The sequence below is a fragment of the Phyllobates terribilis genome, unplaced genomic scaffold, assembly GCF_046119375.1.
Source record: "Phyllobates terribilis strain yellow unplaced genomic scaffold, ASM4611937v1 Scaffold_5__5_contigs__length_657084704, whole genome shotgun sequence".
NCBI classification, from domain to species: domain Eukaryota; kingdom Metazoa; phylum Chordata; class Amphibia; order Anura; family Dendrobatidae; genus Phyllobates; species Phyllobates terribilis.
The window spans coordinates 99667686-99687519 of record NW_027362765.1 but is presented as its reverse complement, the minus strand read 5'-3'; the positions used below and the strand labels follow the sequence as shown (position 1 = coordinate 99687519).

Here is a 19834-nt window from a genome sequence, read left to right as displayed (position 1 = left end):
ATTCCATCTACTGCAGGCAGGATACCTGGCTGGCTGAATGTCGCTGAGAAGCTCACAGAGACCGCCATAAGCAACAGTTTAACAGAATGCCACAGACTAATCAACCAAACTTTTTGGGTTGGGTTCTCTTTTATAGTCTGCAGGCATTAAATGAAAGAAGTCAGTGTTCCAGCAGAGGGAGACAACGTTTCAGAAAAGGCATTGTAGCAAACCAAAAAAGAAATTTTAAGCGCAGCAGAGTAACCAGCGCACATACCTGTTAGCTCAGGTGAGTTTAAAAGGCTGCTGTTGATAACAAGGGCATTTGCTAAATAGATGGTGTGTGTGCAACAATATACTGAAAGGTCAATTATATTGTGCAGCTTATCTCACCACCTGTAGTTATTTAGGTGAAAGCTCCAAAATGCTTGCCTAATATGTCTGTTTATCCAAAAGGAAGTAAAAAGGGAGAGCTAGAAAGATAGCATTGCATCACATTACATGGCAATGCAATGCACAGTTGCTGAAGTTGAACCAAAATGAGCTTGTAATCTGGCTTCTGCAACTTTGAACATGAAAAATCCAATGAGGAGAAGAAAAGCAAAGCCAAAGAGTCCATCCCAAAATCCGACAAACAAGCAAAATGAACAAAAAACATTGAATTCAATTCTTTCTGATTTTAGAAACTGCATTAAAGAAGGGGTGCACCGGTCCTGGAGATACTGTAATACCAGGTCAATGCGTGGAGTGGACAGAGCAAGCTCTTTTTCCATCTCCCTGTTCTAAAAATCCATTTAATATATGGTCCCCAGATAGGGGACGTATCAGATATTAAACTGATAAGAACAGATACTACACTTGATCTTAGCCAAAAGGCCGAGAAGCGATAACCAGAATTGGTTTCAAACTACGGAGCCACCCAAGGATCCTGAAAAGTCCATTTGTGGTGATGAGCTCCTGGACTCCCGTTAAGAAGACATGTTGTCAACCTCTAGATCCCTTACATGCCTGCACTTTTTGGCTTGCTGCTGCTGCAATCCACGCGTTTTAGATCTGCATAACTCCACCTCTTTAAACACAGCACCTTCACCCCCTGCTGTTCCCACCCGCCTCAACACCGTTGGAAGGGAGGAGAACCAATTAAGGCGGGGGGTGGGGTGGAACGAGCAGCTGTCTACCCTTAGCAGGAGGGCTCCTGATTACATACCTCTCCTGCTGCTGCTGCTGCTGGCTGTCCAGCAGCAGACTGAAGGTGGCTGCTGCTGTGCACAGGTATATAAAGGCTCAGAGCCTATTATGACACGCGCAGCCAGCGTTCCATTGCCACATTCCATCTACTGCAGGCAGGATACCTGGCTGGCTGAATGTCGCTGAGAAGCTCACAGAGACCGCCATAAGCAACAGTTTAACAGAATGCCACAGACTAATCAACCAAACTTTTTGGGTTGGGTTCTCTTTTATAGTCTGCAGGCATTAAATGAAAGAAGTCAGTGTTCCAGCAGAGGGAGACAACGTTTCAGAAAAGGCATTGTAGCAAACCAAAAAAGAAATTTTAAGCGCAGCAGAGTAACCAGCGCACATACCTGTTAGCTCAGGTGAGTTTAAAAGGCTGCTGTTGATAACAAGGGCATTTGCTAAATAGATGGTGTGTGTGCAACAATATACTGAAAGGTCAATTATATTGTGCAGCTTATCTCACCACCTGTAGTTATTTAGGTGAAAGCTCCAAAATGCTTGCCTAATATGTCTGTTTATCCAAAAGGAAGTAAAAAGGGAGAGCTAGAAAGATAGCATTGCATCACATTACATGGCAATGCAATGCACAGTTGCTGAAGTTGAACCAAAATGAGCTTGTAATCTGGCTTCTGCAACTTTGAACATGAAAAATCCAATGAGGAGAAGAAAAGCAAAGCCAAAGAGTCCATCCCAAAATCCGACAAACAAGCAAAATGAACAAAAAACATTGAATTCAATTCTTTCTGATTTTAGAAACTGCATTAAAGAAGGGGTGCACCGGTCCTGGAGATACTGCAATACCAGGTCAATGCGTGGAGTGGACAGAGCAAGCTCTTTTTCCATCTCCCTGTTCTAAAAATCCATTTAATATATGGTCCCCAGATAGGGGACGTATCAGATATTAAACTGATAAGAACAGATACTACACTTGATCTTAGCCAAAAGGCCGAGAAGCGATAACCAGAATTGGTTTCAAACTACGGAGCCACCCAAGGATCCTGAAAAGTCCATTTGTGGAGATGAGCTCCTGGACTCCCGTTAAGAAGACATGTTGTCAACCTCTAGATCCCTTACATGCCTGCACTTTTCGGCTTGCTGCTGCTGCAATCCACGCGTTTTAGATCTGCATAACTCCACCTCTTTAAACACAGCACCTTCACCCCCTGCTGTTCCCACCCGCCTCAACACCGTTGGAAGGGAGGAGAACCAATTAAGGCGGGGGGTGGGGTGGAACGAGCAGCTGTCTACCCTTAGCAGGAGGGCTCCTGATTACATACCTCTCCTGCTGCTGCTGCTGCTGGCTGTCCAGCAGCAGACTGAAGGTGGCTGCTGCTGTGCACAGGTATATAAAGGCTCAGAGCCTATTATGACACGCGCAGCCAGCGTTCCATTGCCACATTCCATCTACTGCAGGCAGGATACCTGGCTGGCTGAATGTCGCTGAGAAGCTCACAGAGACCGCCATAAGCAACAGTTTAACAGAATGCCACAGACTAATCAACCAAACTTTTTGGGTTGGGTTCTCTTTTATAGTCTGCAGGCATTAAATGAAAGAAGTCAGTGTTCCAGCAGAGGGAGACAACGTTTCAGAAAAGGCATTGTAGCAAACCAAAAAAGAAATTTTAAGCGCAGCAGAGTAACCAGCGCACATACCTGTTAGCTCAGGTGAGTTTAAAAGGCTGCTGTTGATAACAAGGGCATTTGCTAAATAGATGGTGTGTGTGCAACAATATACTGAAAGGTCAATTATATTGTGCAGCTTATCTCACCACCTGTAGTTATTTAGGTGAAAGCTCCAAAATGCTTGCCTAATATGTCTGTTTATCCAAAAGGAAGTAAAAAGGGAGAGCTAGAAAGATAGCATTGCATCACATTACATGGCAATGCAATGCACAGTTGCTGAAGTTGAACCAAAATGAGCTTGTAATCTGGCTTCTGCAACTTTGAACATGAAAAATCCAATGAGGAGAAGAAAAGCAAAGCCAAAGAGTCCATCCCAAAATCCGACAAACAAGCAAAATGAACAAAAAACATTGAATTCAATTCTTTCTGATTTTAGAAACTGCATTAAAGAAGGGGTGCACCGGTCCTGGAGATACTGCAATACCAGGTCAATGCGTGGAGTGGACAGAGCAAGCTCTTTTTCCATCTCCCTGTTCTAAAAATCCATTTAATATATGGTCCCCAGATAGGGGACGTATCAGATATTAAACTGATAAGAACAGATACTAGAATCATAGAATCATAGAATCATAGAATGGTAGAGTTGGAAGGGACCTCCTTGGTCATCTGGTCCAACCCCCTGCTCAAAGCAGGATTCACTAGATCATCTCAGACAGATGTCTGTCCAGCCTCTGTTTGAAGACGTCCATTGAAGGGGAACTCACCACCTCTCGTGGCAGCCTGTTCCACTCATTAATCACCCTAACTGTCAAAAAGTTTTTTCTAATATCTAATCTGTGTCTCCTCCCATTTAGTTTCATCCCATTGCTTCTAGTCTTTCCTTGTGCAAATGAGAATAAAGATGATCCTTCTACAATGTGACATCCCTTGACATATTTGTAGACAGCTATTAAGTCTCCTCTCAGTCTTCTTTTTTGCAAGCTAAACATTCCCAAATCCTGCAACCGTTCCTCATAGGACATGGTTTGCAGACCAGTCACCATTCTGGTCGCTCTTCTCTGAACTTGCTCCAGTTTGTCTATGTCTTTTTTAAAATGTGGTGCCCAAAACTGTACACAGTATTCCAGATGAGGTCTGACCAAAGAGGAGTAAAGACCGATAATGACTTCACGTGATCTAGACTGTATGCTTCTGTTAATACATCCCAGAATTGTATTTGCCTTTTTTGCTGCTGCATCACACTGTTGACTCATGTTCAGTCTATGATCTATTAGTATACCTAAGTCTTTTTCACATGTACTGTTGCTTAGCTCTATTCCTCCCATTCTGTATATGCTTTTTTCATTTTTATTGCCCAGATGTAGTACTTTGCATTTTTCCCTGTTAAAAACCATTCTGTTGGTTGCTGCCCACTGCTCCAGTTTATTTAGGTCTTTTTGAATCCTCTCTCTCTCTTCTATAGTATTAGCTATCCCTCCTAGCTTTGTGTCATCAGCAAATTTAATCAGTTTACCCTCAATTCCTTCATCTAAATCATTGATAAAGATGTTGAACAATACAGGTCCCAGGACGGAGCCCTGTGGTACCCCACTTGAGACATTCATCCAGCTGGATGTGAAGCCATTTACAACCACCCTTTGAGTCCGATCACTAAGCCAGTTATGAATCCAACTAACAGTTGCCTGGTCCATTGCATACTTGGTCATTTTTTCAATAAGGATGATGTGAGATACTTTGTCAAATGCTTTGCTGAAGTCAAGATATACTATATCTACAGCATTTCCCTGATCCACCCAGTCAGTGATTCTGTCATAGAAGGAAATTAAGTTAGTCTGACATGATCTTACACTTGATCTTAGCCAACTTGACTACACTTGATCTTAGCCAAAAGGCCGAGAAGCGATAACCAGAATTGGTTTCAAACTACGGAGCCACCCAAGGATCCTGAAAAGTCCATTTGTGGAGATGAGCTCCTGGACTCCCGTTAAGAAGACATGTTGTCAACCTCTAGATCCCTTACATGCCTGCACTTTTCGGCTTGCTTCTGCTGCAATCCACGCGTTTTAGATCTGCATAACTCCACCTCTTTAAACACAGCACCTTCACCCCCTGCTGTTCCCACCCGCCTCAACACCGTTGGAAGGGAGGAGAACCAATTAAGGCGGGGGGTGGGGTGGAACGAGCAGCTGTCTACCCTTAGCAGGAGGGCTCCTGATTACATACCTCTCCTGCTGCTGCTGCTGGCTGTCCAGCAGCAGACTGAAGGTGGCTGCTGCTGTGCACAGGTATATAAAGGCTCAGAGCCTATTATGACACGCGCAGCCAGCGTTCCATTGCCACATTCCATCTACTGCAGGCAGGATACCTGGCTGGCTGAATGTCGCTGAGAAGCTCACAGAGACCGCCATAAGCAACAGTTTAACAGAATGCCACAGACTAATCAACCAAACTTTTTGGGTTGGGTTCTCTTTTATAGTCTGCAGGCATTAAATGAAAGAAGTCAGTGTTCCAGCAGAGGGAGACAACGTTTCAGAAAAGGCATTGTAGCAAACCAAAAAAGAAATTTTAAGCGCAGCAGAGTAACCAGCGCACATACCTGTTAGCTCAGGTGAGTTTAAAAGGCTGCTGTTGATAACAAGGGCATTTGCTAAATAGATGGTGTGTGTGCAACAATATACTGAAAGGTCAATTATATTGTGCAGCTTATCTCACCACCTGTAGTTATTTAGGTGAAAGCTCCAAAATGCTTGCCTAATATGTCTGTTTATCCAAAAGGAAGTAAAAAGGGAGAGCTAGAAAGATAGCATTGCATCACATTACATGGCAATGCAATGCACAGTTGCTGAAGTTGAACCAAAATGAGCTTGTAATCTGGCTTCTGCAACTTTGAACATGAAAAATCCAATGAGGAGAAGAAAAGCAAAGCCAAAGAGTCCATCCCAAAATCCGACAAACAAGCAAAATGAACAAAAAACATTGAATTCAATTCTTTCTGATTTTAGAAACTGCATTAAAGAAGGGGTGCACCGGTCCTGGAGATACTGTAATACCAGGTCAATGCGTGGAGTGGACAGAGCAAGCTCTTTTTCCATCTCCCTGTTCTAAAAATCCATTTAATATATGGTCCCCAGATAGGGGACGTATCAGATATTAAACTGATAAGAACAGATACTACACTTGATCTTAGCCAAAAGGCCGAGAAGCGATAACCAGAATTGGTTTCAAACTACGGAGCCACCCAAGGATCCTGAAAAGTCCATTTGTGGAGATGAGCTCCTGGACTCCCGTTAAGAAGACATGTTGTCAACCTCTAGATCCCTTACATGCCTGCACTTTTTGGCTTGCTGCTGCTGCAATCCACGCGTTTTAGATCTGCATAACTCCACCTCTTTAAACACAGCACCTTCACCCCCTGCTGTTCCCACCCGCCTCAACACCGTTGGAAGGGAGGAGAACCAATTAAGGCGGGGGGTGGGGTGGAACGAGCAGCTGTCTACCCTTAGCAGGAGGGCTCCTGATTACATACCTCTCCTGCTGCTGCTGCTGCTGGCTGTCCAGCAGCAGACTGAAGGTGGCTGCTGCTGTGCACAGGTATATAAAGGCTCAGAGCCTATTATGACACGCGCAGCCAGCGTTCCATTGCCACATTCCATCTACTGCAGGCAAGATACCTGGCTGGCTGAATGTCGCTGAGAAGCTCACAGAGACCGCCATAAGCAACAGTTTAACAGAATGCCACAGACTAATCAACCAAACTTTTTGGGTTGGGTTCTCTTTTATAGTCTGCAGGCATTAAATGAAAGAAGTCAGTGTTCCAGCAGAGGGAGACAACGTTTCAGAAAAGGCATTGTAGCAAACCAAAAAAGAAATTTTAAGCGCAGCAGAGTAACCAGCGCACATACCTGTTAGCTCAGGTGAGTTTAAAAGGCTGCTGTTGATAACAAGGGCATTTGCTAAATAGATGGTGTGTGTGCAACAATATACTGAAAGGTCAATTATATTGTGCAGCTTATCTCACCACCTGTAGTTATTTAGGTGAAAGCTCCAAAATGCTTGCCTAATATGTCTGTTTATCCAAAAGGAAGTAAAAAGGGAGAGCTAGAAAGATAGCATTGCATCACATTACATGGCAATGCAATGCACAGTTGCTGAAGTTGAACCAAAATGAGCTTGTAATCTGGCTTCTGCAACTTTGAACATGAAAAATCCAATGAGGAGAAGAAAAGCAAAGCCAAAGAGTCCATCCCAAAATCCGACAAACAAGCAAAATGAACAAAAAACATTGAATTCAATTCTTTCTGATTTTAGAAACTGCATTAAAGAAGGGGTGCACCGGTCCTGGAGATACTGCAATACCAGGTCAATGCGTGGAGTGGACAGAGCAAGCTCTTTTTCCATCTCCCTGTTCTAAAAATCCATTTAATATATGGTCCCCAGATAGGGGACGTATCAGATATTAAACTGATAAGAACAGATACTACACTTGATCTTAGCCAAAAGGCCGAGAAGCGATAACCAGAATTGGTTTCAAACTACGGAGCCACCCAAGGATCCTGAAAAGTCCATTTGTGGAGATGAGCTCCTGGACTCCCGTTAAGAAGACATGTTGTCAACCTCTAGATCCCTTACATGCCTGCACTTTTCGGCTTGCTGCTGCTGCAATCCACGCGTTTTAGATCTGCATAACTCCACCTCTTTAAACACAGCACCTTCACCCCCTGCTGTTCCCACCCGCCTCAACACCGTTGGAAGGGAGGAGAACCAATTAAGGCGGGGGGTGGGGTGGAACGAGCAGCTGTCTACCCTTAGCAGGAGGGCTCCTGATTACATACCTCTCCTGCTGCTGCTGCTGCTGGCTGTCCAGCAGCAGACTGAAGGTGGCTGCTGCTGTGCACAGGTATATAAAGGCTCAGAGCCTATTATGACACGCGCAGCCAGCGTTCCATTGCCACATTCCATCTACTGCAGGCAGGATACCTGGCTGGCTGAATGTCGCTGAGAAGCTCACAGAGACCGCCATAAGCAACAGTTTAACAGAATGCCACAGACTAATCAACCAAACTTTTTGGGTTGGGTTCTCTTTTATAGTCTGCAGGCATTAAATGAAAGAAGTCAGTGTTCCAGCAGAGGGAGACAACGTTTCAGAAAAGGCATTGTAGCAAACCAAAAAAGAAATTTTAAGCGCAGCAGAGTAACCAGCGCACATACCTGTTAGCTCAGGTGAGTTTAAAAGGCTGCTGTTGATAACAAGGGCATTTGCTAAATAGATGGTGTGTGTGCAACAATATACTGAAAGGTCAATTATATTGTGCAGCTTATCTCACCACCTGTAGTTATTTAGGTGAAAGCTCCAAAATGCTTGCCTAATATGTCTGTTTATCCAAAAGGAAGTAAAAAGGGAGAGCTAGAAAGATAGCATTGCATCACATTACATGGCAATGCAATGCACAGTTGCTGAAGTTGAACCAAAATGAGCTTGTAATCTGGCTTCTGCAACTTTGAACATGAAAAATCCAATGAGGAGAAGAAAAGCAAAGCCAAAGAGTCCATCCCAAAATCCGACAAACAAGCAAAATGAACAAAAAACATTGAATTCAATTCTTTCTGATTTTAGAAACTGCATTAAAGAAGGGGTGCACCGGTCCTGGAGATACTGCAATACCAGGTCAATGCGTGGAGTGGACAGAGCAAGCTCTTTTTCCATCTCCCTGTTCTAAAAATCCATTTAATATATGGTCCCCAGATAGGGGACGTATCAGATATTAAACTGATAAGAACAGATACTACACTTGATCTTAGCCAAAAGGCCGAGAAGCGATAACCAGAATTGGTTTCAAACTACGGAGCCACCCAAGGATCCTGAAAAGTCCATTTGTGGAGATGAGCTCCTGGACTCCCGTTAAGAAGACATGTTGTCAACCTCTAGATCCCTTACATGCCTGCACTTTTCGGCTTGCTGCTGCTGCAATCCACGCGTTTTAGATCTGCATAACTCCACCTCTTTAAACACAGCACCTTCACCCCCTGCTGTTCCCACCCGCCTCAACACCGTTGGAAGGGAGGAGAACCAATTAAGGCGGGGGGTGGGGTGGAACGAGCAGCTGTCTACCCTTAGCAGGAGGGCTCCTGATTACATACCTCTCCTGCTGCTGCTGCTGCTGGCTGTCCAGCAGCAGACTGAAGGTGGCTGCTGCTGTGCACAGGTATATAAAGGCTCAGAGCCTATTATGACACGCGCAGCCAGCATTCCATTGCCACATTCCATCTACTGCAGGCAGGATACCTGGCTGGCTGAATGTCGCTGAGAAGCTCACAGAGACCGCCATAAGCAACAGTTTAACAGAATGCCACAGACTAATCAACCAAACTTTTTGGGTTGGGTTCTCTTTTATAGTCTGCAGGCATTAAATGAAAGAAGTCAGTGTTCCAGCAGAGGGAGACAACGTTTCAGAAAAGGCATTGTAGCAAACCAAAAAAGAAATTTTAAGCGCAGCAGAGTAACCAGCGCACATACCTGTTAGCTCAGGTGAGTTTAAAAGGCTGCTGTTGATAACAAGGGCATTTGCTAAATAGATGGTGTGTGTGCAACAATATACTGAAAGGTCAATTATATTGTGCAGCTTATCTCACCACCTGTAGTTATTTAGGTGAAAGCTCCAAAATGCTTGCCTAATATGTCTGTTTATCCAAAAGGAAGTAAAAAGGGAGAGCTAGAAAGATAGCATTGCATCACATTACATGGCAATGCAATGCACAGTTGCTGAAGTTGAACCAAAATGAGCTTGTAATCTGGCTTCTGCAACTTTGAACATGAAAAATCCAATGAGGAGAAGAAAAGCAAAGCCAAAGAGTCCATCCCAAAATCCGACAAACAAGCAAAATGAACAAAAAACATTGAATTCAATTCTTTCTGATTTTAGAAACTGCATTAAAGAAGGGGTGCACCGGTCCTGGAGATACTGCAATACCAGGTCAATGCGTGGAGTGGACAGAGCAAGCTCTTTTTCCATCTCCCTGTTCTAAAAATCCATTTAATATATGGTCCCCAGATAGGGGACGTATCAGATATTAAACTGATAAGAACAGATTTTTTTTTTTTTTTTTTTTTTTTTTTTTTTTTTTTTTTTTCCCATGTCAGATTGGCTGTGCTTTATCAAATTGGCTCATGCAAGCTTGTATGATAGGCAACCTCTCATCATATCATGGATTTTTTATTTTTTTTTTTTTATAAAATTTTTTAAAGGATTTTGAATTGAACCAAAAAGGAACTACAACAAAATTACTTATTCTATTTGTACTTTACAAGAAATCTCCATTTCTTGAACTTCCATATTCCTTCTGCATCAATAATATTTCCACACTTTTTATCCCATAGATAGATCACATACATCCTTGACAGAATCAACTTTAAACACTCATTTACCGACATTGTTTTCCTTTTAAACACTAACAAGTTTCTTGCATCCCATAAACTTTCTATCACACACACTGTCAAAAGCCACAGAACTCTGTCTTTGAACCTACTACAAGCACCCATACCGAACATTGCAACCTTCCAATTTACATACGTCACTCCTGCCAGTTCATTACATAGACTTCCCATACCTTTCCACACATCATATGCAAAATCACAATCCCATACCAAGTGTCTAATATACTCTTTTGCACCACATCCATCTCTCGGACATACTTCTGTCCTGATCAAATCACGCCTCTTTTGTACCTCCCTCACAGGCAAAATGTCATGCAACATCATCCATGCAATGTCTTTCTGTCTATTTGACATACCTTGTGTTCCTAATTTCTTCCACATATCAGATACATCCTCACCTCTCAACCCCACAATGTTACAAACAATCTCTCTATCTCGCACCTTCGTGATCACTTTTTTCTTATTCCTAAACTCATTCATACCTACAGACAGCAAATCAAACTTTCTGATGAATTTCTCTACAATTTCATACCATACAGGACAATTAAAAGCAACCGGCACTGTGGCATCTCTCTGAAACCAATTCAAACCATAAAACATCCAACCAGCAGAATACTTCATCATGCAAGCACATTTATTATCCTTCCCCAAACATACCACAATCATTTTCACGTAACTCACACCTAAAAAGAACTCAACATTTGGAAAATCTAGGCCACCATTCACACATATCTTATAAACATGCTCTCTCTTCAACTTCTCCATACGACTTCCCCAAAGGAAGTTAAAGATTATTTTCTCTGTTTTTCTGATCTTCCTAGATGCAGCGGGGTACACATTTGCCACAAACAACAGGATCGGCAATACTACTGCTTTGATGATTAACACCTTACCTGTCAAAGTTAGTTCCCTCATCCTCCAAAAGTTCAACTTCTGCTCCATTCTCTTCCCACAATCATCCCAGCTTTCATTTCCCTTTAGATTTTCATTAAATTTAATCCCTAATACCTTAATTGCCCCTTCCTCACACGTTACCTCATCCATCTTGATGTTGTTATCTCCAAAGCATTTAAAGGAGCATTTTCCCCAATTTACTCTAAACGCTGAGGCACTACAAAACATGCTTAACATTAATCTGGCCCTATTCATTGCAGCCATGTTTTCATTCACTATCACCACATCATCCATATATCCCAAAATTCTCACATCTTTTCCTCCACTCCCAGGAATCAGCACACCTCTCATGACCTTATCTTTCCTTACCATACACAAAAAAACCTCAATCACACTTATAAACAGAATAGGGGACATGGGACACCCCTGCCGCACTCCAGACTTAACCCAAACCTTATCACTCAACCACCCGTTCACCAGAAACTCACTTGACACATTACAGTACAGACTTCTCACACAACTCACAAAATTTCTAGAAAACCCCATCCTCGCCAAAACATTAAACATGAAAAAATGCGACACTCTGTCAAAAGCCTTCTCAAAATCTACTGAAAACAACATACATTTCTGTTTGCGACTCAAACAATCACCAATCACATCCCTCAACAAAATCAAGTTGTCATTCATACTCCTACCAGGTATTGAACACACTTGATCCTCTCCGATCACACGATCAATTACATTACGCATCCTATTTGCGAGTAATTTGCTGAAAACTTTATAATCCACATTCAAAAGGGTAATAGGCCTCCAATTTCCCAAATCCTTTCGATCACCCTTCTTGTGAATCAGAACAACTACCCCTTCTCTCATAGATTCACTCAAAACATTATTCTGAAAAATATACCGACATATCTCAAGTAAGTCTTTACCCAAAGTATCCCATTCTTTCATATACAACTCTACAGGCAAACCATCTTTTCCAGGAGTCTTATTTTTACTTGCAGACATCACCACCATCTTCACTTCATCTAGTACAATCTCATCATCCAGCAGCTCACCCTCATCCTCACTCAAATGTCCTTCCAATTTTCCCAACACATCATTCATCATCCCCTCATCAATCCATTTTGACCCATACAACTCCTTGTAAAACAATTCAACCTCTTTCATCACCTCCTTCCCCTTGACATACACACCATTCACATTCTTCACCTCATCCATATCCACTTTCTTCCCAAACACTTTTTTGAAAAAGAACCTAGTACATTTTTCATTTTTTTCCAAATGCTCAATTTTGGACCTGTAAATGATTTCTTTGCCCTTCTCATTAATAAAGTTTTTAATATCATTTCTCACCTGACACATCAAATCATCCACTTCAATTCCAATCATTCTTAGTTTCCTCAGCCACTCTAACTTCATACTTAACTCATTAAATTTCTTCCTGTTATTGGCTCCTTTCCTCTTTCCCCATTTCTTGAAGAAAAAACTTATTTCCTTCTTCATCCAGTCCCACCATTCCAGCACATTCACAAAATCCCTCTTCCGATCCTTCCACTTCACATACATCCTTCTGAAATCTTTCATAATCCTGTGATCCTCTAACAACCGCACATTTAGTTTCCACACACCTCTTCCATATGCAAAGGAAACTGTATCTTCCAAAAGTGCTCTCATACACACATGATCCGAAAAAATAACGTCATCCTGCTGGAACTTTTTACAAACAATATGATTAGAGAAAAGAATACGATCAATCCTCGATTCAATGCCCCCCCTATCTGCTTTATATGTGGCAGGAGGAGGTTTTCCCAACATTATCTCAGCAGCATCAACAAAAGAGAAATCCTCTATTAGATTTTTTAACTTTTTCCCAGTGACATCCACCTTTTCTCCTTCCGTCACACAATTAAAATCCCCAACACAAACAATGGGTATTTTCCCAGAAAGAAAAAAACACATCTTTTCAAAAAGCTCCAGCCTTTCTTCTTTTCCTACTGGGGCATACATATTAAGTATTTTAAATCTCCACCCTCTACAGTTTATTTCACATACCAAACACCTCCCAGCCTCCACAACTGTGTAAGATTCTATTTCCAACCCCCTATTCCCCAATAAAATCCCAACCCCACTGTTTTTATTTTCAACAGACCCCGACCAGACACATTGGCCTTGCGGCCACACGTTGTCGTCCAGAGATTCAGAAATCCCACATTCCTGTAAGCAATAAATATCTGCATGTAAATTTTTGAGAAAATCTAAAATCACAGTTCTTCTTGGTACTGATTTAATTTGTCTAACATTTAGTGACAGGATTGCCACTTGAGCAGCTTGGGAACCCATCTCTCAATTTGGTGAGGCAGGTCACGACAGCATGCCCATTTGTTCTTCATCCTAGTCCTTCTGGAGGGGGTACGCCGGATATGCAGACGGTGTAGCCCGCTCCTTCCCCTAAAAAAGGTTCATTTTGGGGATCAAGGGCTGTAGGGTACACTCTCATGGGGCTAATGCTTCCTACACTTAAAGGGGAAGGATTCCTCCTTTGTTTTTTTGGCGTGGATAACTCTTCCTCTTCTGAGTCCGCCTGTCTTCTGGATGTATGGTCCCCCTGACCACATTCACTCTCTGGGTCTGATGGACTCTCATCCCACTTTATAATTGGTGTTTTGGATAAGCTGGATTCCACATCTTCTTCACCTCCCATAGTAACTGCCATATTTGGCACATCAGCCTCTGCCTCCTGCACGGAGCTCACTTCCATACAGTCAGTTACTTCAGTCTGATGTTTATTTACTGCATGAACTCTGCTGCTTCCTTGAGTGTTTTGTGTGACTCTCAACCTAGTTGCCTCTGCTATAACCTCGGCACGCTGTCTGCATTTATCATCTTCTGCAAGTCTCCTCCTCTCCTCCACCTCCTCACTGGTCATCTCATCCAGCTCATCCTGTATAAACTCTGGCTGGGGAAGATCCACATTTCTCTGTGCAACACCCGCATAAGTTTTAGGTCTCAAATTACAGTCTTTGAAAGCGTGACCTTTCTCTCCACAGAGATTGCAGACTATCACATTTGTGCACTGGTTGCTAGAGTGGCCGACTTGGTTACATTTCCTGCACACATGCTCTGCAATAGAGGTACAGTCTGTTTGAGTATGTCCGTATCTCCAGCAATGTCTGCAGAATCTGGGTGCATTGGGAAAAAAGAGGTAGCCTCTCTCCCTGCCTATGGAGAAATTTGATGGAGGGTAATGAATTCCTCCAGGCTCATCCAGGCTCTCATGAAACTTCACCACAAACTTATATTTGCCTGACCAGAGCCCTGCTTCATTCAGTACTTTCACAGCAGGTTTGATAACTGTACAGTGCTTCCTCAAGAATATGTAAATCAGCTCCAGGGGCACATGGGGATTATACATAAACAGAGTAAGAGGCAACTCACCAGCAGAGTATAGGATAGTGAAAGTGAGTCCAGACAGCTCCTCCCTCTGCTTATTCATCTTCAGACAGGCATAGAAGTTGTTACAGGAAAACATTGTAGAAAAAACCAGGGTGAATTTGCATCTTGACTGCTGCAGGCAGAGGATTTCTTCTTTCTTCACCTCCAGTATTCCAAAAAGGACATCATTAACCACATGTCTCAGTGTGAATTTATCTTCATCCACGGCATCAAAATCGATCCGGATTCCATATTTTACCCGGGCTTCTCCGGGCTCCGCGAAGCGAATAACCGCCATGATCGCAGCTCGTTTCCTCTCACCTCCCTCCCAAAAGCAGCAAGCAGCATAAGCTGCTAGGCTAAGAGGGAGACACACAAGGATCCTCTCAGGCAAGACACTTGATCTTAGCCAAAAGGCCGAGAAGCGATAACCAGAATTGGTTTCAAACTACGGAGCCACCCAAGGATCCTGAAAAGTCCATTTGTGGAGATGAGCTCCTGGACTCCCGTTAAGAAGACATGTTGTCAACCTCTAGATCCCTTACATGCCTGCACTTTTCGGCTTGCTGCTGCTGCAATCCACGCGTTTTAGATCTGCATAACTCCACCTCTTTAAACACAGCACCTTCACCCCCTGCTGTTCCCACCCGCCTCAACACCGTTGGAAGGGAGGAGAACCAATTAAGGCGGGGGGTGGGGTGGAACGAGCAGCTGTCTACCCTTAGCAGGAGGGCTCCTGATTACATACCTCTCCTGCTGCTGCTGCTGCTGGCTGTCCAGCAGCAGACTGAAGGTGGCTGCTGCTGTGCACAGGTATATAAAGGCTCAGAGCCTATTATGACACGCGCAGCCAGCGTTCCATTGCCACATTCCATCTACTGCAGGCAGGATACCTGGCTGGCTGAATGTCGCTGAGAAGCTCACAGAGACCGCCATAAGCAACAGTTTAACAGAATGCCACAGACTAATCAACCAAACTTTTTGGGTTGGGTTCTCTTTTATAGTCTGCAGGCATTAAATGAAAGAAGTCAGTGTTCCAGCAGAGGGAGACAACGTTTCAGAAAAGGCATTGTAGCAAACCAAAAAAGAAATTTTAAGCGCAGCAGAGTAACCAGCGCACATACCTGTTAGCTCAGGTGAGTTTAAAAGGCTGCTGTTGATAACAATGGCATTTGCTAAATAGATGGTGTGTGTGCAACAATATACTGAAAGGTCAATTATATTGTGCAGCTTATCTCACCACCTGTAGTTATTTAGGTGAAAGCTCCAAAATGCTTGCCTAATATGTCTGTTTATCCAAGAGGAAGTAAAAAGGGAGAGCTAGAAAGATAGCATTGCATCACATTACATGGCAATGCAATGCACAGTTGCTGAAGTTGAACCAAAATGAGCTTGTAATCTGGCTTCTGCAACTTTGAACATGAAAAATCCAATGAGGAGAAGAAAAGCAAAGCCAAAGAGTCCATCCCAAAATCCGACAAACAAGCAAAATGAACAAAAAACATTGAATTCAATTCTTTCTGATTTTAGAAACTGCATTAAAGAAGGGGTGCACCGGTCCTGGAGATACTGCAATACCAGGTCAATGCGTGGAGTGGACAGAGCAAGCTCTTTTTCCATCTCCCTGTTCTAAAAATCCATTTAATATATGGTCCCCAGATAGGGGACGTATCAGATATTAAACTGATAAGAACAGATACTACACTTGATCTTAGCCAAAAGGCCGAGAAGCGATAACCAGAATTGGTTTCAAACTACGGAGCCACCCAAGGATCCTGAAAAGTCCATTTGTGGAGATGAGCTCCTGGACTCCCGTTAAGAAGACATGTTGTCAACCTCTAGATCCCTTACATGCCTGCACTTTTCGGCTTGCTGCTGCTGCAATCCACGCGTTTTAGATCTGCATAACTCCACCTCTTTAAACACAGCACCTTCACCCCCTGCTGTTCCCACCCGCCTCAACACCGTTGGAAGGGAGGAGAACCAATTAAGGCGGGGGTGGGGTGGAACGAGCAGCTGTCTACCCTTAGCAGGAGGGCTCCTGATTACATACCTCTCCTGCTGCTGCTGCTGCTGGCTGTCCAGCAGCAGACTGAAGGTGGCTGCTGCTGTGCACAGGTATATAAAGGCTCAGAGCCTATTATGACACGCGCAGCCAGCGTTCCATTGCCACATTCCATCTACTGCAGGCAGGATACCTGGCTGGCTGAATGTCGCTGAGAAGCTCACAGAGACCGCCATAAGCAACAGTTTAACAGAATGCCACAGACTAATCAACCAAACTTTTTGGGTTGGGTTCTCTTTTATAGTCTGCAGGCATTAAATGAAAGAAGTCAGTGTTCCAGCAGAGGGAGACAACGTTTCAGAAAAGGCATTGTAGCAAACCAAAAAAGAAATTTTAAGCGCAGCAGAGTAACCAGCGCACATACCTGTTAGCTCAGGTGAGTTTAAAAGGCTGCTGTTGATAACAAGGGCATTTGCTAAATAGATGGTGTGTGTGCAACAATATACTGAAAGGTCAATTATATTGTGCAGCTTATCTCACCACCTGTAGTTATTTAGGTGAAAGCTCCAAAATGCTTGCCTAATATGTCTGTTTATCCAAAAGGAAGTAAAAAGGGAGAGCTAGAAAGATAGCATTGCATCACATTACATGGCAATGCAATGCACAGCTGCTGAAGTTGAACCAAAATGAGCTTGTAATCTGGCTTCTGCAACTTTGAACATGAAAAATCCAATGAGGAGAAGAAAAGCAAAGCCAAAGAGTCCATCCCAAAATCTGACAAACAAGCAAAATGAACAAAAAACATTGAATTCAATTCTTTCTGATTTTAGAAACTGCATTAAAGAAGGGGTGCACCGGTCCTGGAGATACTGCAATACCAGGTCAATGCGTGGAGTGGACAGAGCAAGCTCTTTTTCCATCTCCCTGTTCTAAAAATCCATTTAATATATGGTCCCCAGATAGGGGACGTATCAGATATTAAACTGATAAGAACAGATACTACACTTGATCTTAGCCAAAAGGCCGAGAAGCGATAACCAGAATTGGTTTCAAACTACGGAGCCACCCAAGGATCCTGAAAAGTCCATTTGTGGAGATGAGCTCCTGGACTCCCGTTAAGAAGACATGTTGTCAACCTCTAGATCCCTTACATGCCTGCACTTTTCGGCTTGCTGCTGCTGCAATCCACGCGTTTTAGATCTGCATAACTCCACCTCTTTAAACACAGCACCTTCACCCCCTGCTGTTCCCACCCGCCTCAACACCGTTGGAAGGGAGGAGAACAAATTAAGGCGGGGGGTGGGGTGGAACGAGCAGCTGTCTACCCTTAGCAGGAGGGCTCCTGATTACATACCTCTCCTGCTGCTGCTGCTGCTGGCTGTCCAGCAGCAGACTGAAGGTGGCTGCTGCTGTGCACAGGTATATAAAGGCTCAGAGCCTATTATGACACGCGCAGCCAGCGTTCCATTGCCACATTCCATCTACTGCAGGCAGGATACCTGGCTGGCTGAATGTCGCTGAGAAGCTCACAGAGACCGCCATAAGCAACAGTTTAACAGAATGCCACAGACTAATCAACCAAACTTTTTGGGTTGGGTTCTCTTTTATAGTCTGCAGGCATTAAATGAAAGAAGTCAGTGTTCCAGCAGAGGGAGACAACGTTTCAGAAAAGGCATTGTAGCAAACCAAAAAAGAAATTTTAAGCGCAGCAGAGTAACCAGCGCACATACCTGTTAGCTCAAGTGAGTTTAAAAGGCTGCTGTTGATAACAAGGGCATTTGCTAAATAGATGGTGTGTGTGCAACAATATACTGAAAGGTCAATTATATTGTGCAGCTTATCTCACCACCTGTAGTTATTTAGGTGAAAGCTCCAAAATGCTTGCCTAATATGTCTGTTTATCCAAAAGGTTGTAAAAAGGGAGAGCTAGAAAGATAGCATTGCATCACATTACATGGCAATGCAATGCACAGTTGCTGAAGTTGAACCAAAATGAGCTTGTAATCTGGCTTCTGCAACTTTGAACATGAAAAATCCAATGAGGAGAAGAAAAGCAAAGCCAAAGAGTCCATCCCAAAATCCGACAAACAAGCAAAATGAACAAAAAACATTGAATTCAATTCTTTCTGATTTTAGAAACTGCATTAAAGAAGGGGTGCACCGGTCCTGGAGATACTGCAATACCAGGTCAATGCGTGGAGTGGACAGAGCAAGCTCTTTTTCCATCTCCCTGTTCTAAAAATCCATTTAATATATGGTCCCCAGATAGGGGACGTATCAGATATTAAACTGATAAGAACAGATACTACACTTGATCTTAGCCAAAAGGCCGAGAAGCGATAACAAGAATTGGTTTCAAACTACGGAGCCACCCAAGGATCCTGAAAAGTCCATTTGTGGAGATGAGCTCCTGGACTCCCGTTAAGAAGACATGTTGTCAACCTCTAGATCCCTTACATGCCTGCACTTTTCGGCTTGCTGCTGCTGCAATCCACGCGTTTTAGATCTGCATAACTCCACCTCTTTAAACACAGCACCTTCACCCCCTGCTGTTCCCACCCGCCTCAACACCGTTGGAAGGGAGGAGAACCAATTAAGGCGGGGGTGGGGTGGAACGAGCAGCTGTCTACCCTTAGCAGGAGGGCTCCTGATTACATACCTCTCCTGCTGCTGCTGCTGGCTGTCCAGCAGCAGACTGAAGGTGGCTGCTGCTGTGCACAGGTATATAAAGGCTCAGAGCCTATTATGACACGCGCAGCCAGCGTTCCATTGCCACATTCCATCTACTGCAGGCAGGATACCTGGCTGGCTGAATGTCGCTGAGAAGCTCACAGAGACCGCCATAAGCAACAGTTTAACAGAATGCCACAGACTAATCAACCAAACTTTTTGGGTTGGGTTCTCTTTTATAGTCTGCAGGCATTAAATGAAAGAAGTCAGTGTTCCAGCAGAGGGAGACAACGTTTCAGAAAAGGCATTGTAGCAAACCAAAAAAGAAATTTTAAGCGCAGCAGAGTAACCAGCGCACATACCTGTTAGCTCAGGTGAGTTTAAAAGGCTGCTGTTGATAACAAGGGCATTTGCTAAATAGATGGTGTGTGTGCAACAATATACTGAAAGGTCAATTATATTGTGCAGCTTATCTCACCACCTGTAGTTATTTAGGTGAAAGCTCCAAAATGCTTGCCTAATATGTCTGTTTATCCAAAAGGAAGTAAAAAGGGAGA

The 19834-nt window shown here is 43.4% G+C and overlaps 9 non-coding genes and 2 pseudogenes across 9 annotated transcripts; all 11 read right to left on the bottom strand.

Moving 5' to 3' along the window:
* Window positions 1-676: 676 nt before the first annotated feature.
* LOC141149532 (U2 spliceosomal RNA) lies at window positions 677-867 on the bottom strand. Its single transcript, XR_012245824.1, has one exon. It is a non-coding gene; the product is annotated as a U2 spliceosomal RNA (small nuclear RNA).
* Window positions 868-1982: 1115 nt separating this feature from the next.
* On the bottom strand, window positions 1983-2173 carry LOC141274462 (U2 spliceosomal RNA). The gene has a single exon (XR_012322736.1). It is a non-coding gene; the product is annotated as a U2 spliceosomal RNA (small nuclear RNA).
* A 1115-nt stretch (window positions 2174-3288) lies between these two features.
* Window positions 3289-3470, bottom strand: LOC141150170 (U2 spliceosomal RNA). Its single transcript, XR_012246436.1, has one exon. It is a non-coding gene; the product is annotated as a U2 spliceosomal RNA (small nuclear RNA).
* A 1107-nt stretch (window positions 3471-4577) lies between these two features.
* Window positions 4578-4742, bottom strand: LOC141151311 (U2 spliceosomal RNA; annotated as a pseudogene).
* A 1112-nt stretch (window positions 4743-5854) lies between these two features.
* Window positions 5855-6045, bottom strand: LOC141149531 (U2 spliceosomal RNA). Its single transcript, XR_012245823.1, has one exon. It is a non-coding gene; the product is annotated as a U2 spliceosomal RNA (small nuclear RNA).
* A 1115-nt stretch (window positions 6046-7160) lies between these two features.
* On the bottom strand, window positions 7161-7351 carry LOC141274461 (U2 spliceosomal RNA). Its single transcript, XR_012322735.1, has one exon. It is a non-coding gene; the product is annotated as a U2 spliceosomal RNA (small nuclear RNA).
* Window positions 7352-8466: 1115 nt separating this feature from the next.
* Window positions 8467-8657, bottom strand: LOC141274460 (U2 spliceosomal RNA). Its single transcript, XR_012322734.1, has one exon. It is a non-coding gene; the product is annotated as a U2 spliceosomal RNA (small nuclear RNA).
* A 1115-nt stretch (window positions 8658-9772) lies between these two features.
* Window positions 9773-9978, bottom strand: LOC141150806 (U2 spliceosomal RNA; annotated as a pseudogene).
* Window positions 9979-16146: 6168 nt separating this feature from the next.
* On the bottom strand, window positions 16147-16337 carry LOC141274458 (U2 spliceosomal RNA). The gene has a single exon (XR_012322732.1). It is a non-coding gene; the product is annotated as a U2 spliceosomal RNA (small nuclear RNA).
* A 1114-nt stretch (window positions 16338-17451) lies between these two features.
* Window positions 17452-17642, bottom strand: LOC141274457 (U2 spliceosomal RNA). Its single transcript, XR_012322731.1, has one exon. It is a non-coding gene; the product is annotated as a U2 spliceosomal RNA (small nuclear RNA).
* Window positions 17643-18757: 1115 nt separating this feature from the next.
* Window positions 18758-18948, bottom strand: LOC141274456 (U2 spliceosomal RNA). Its single transcript, XR_012322730.1, has one exon. It is a non-coding gene; the product is annotated as a U2 spliceosomal RNA (small nuclear RNA).
* Between the last annotated feature and the right edge of the window lie 886 nt (window positions 18949-19834).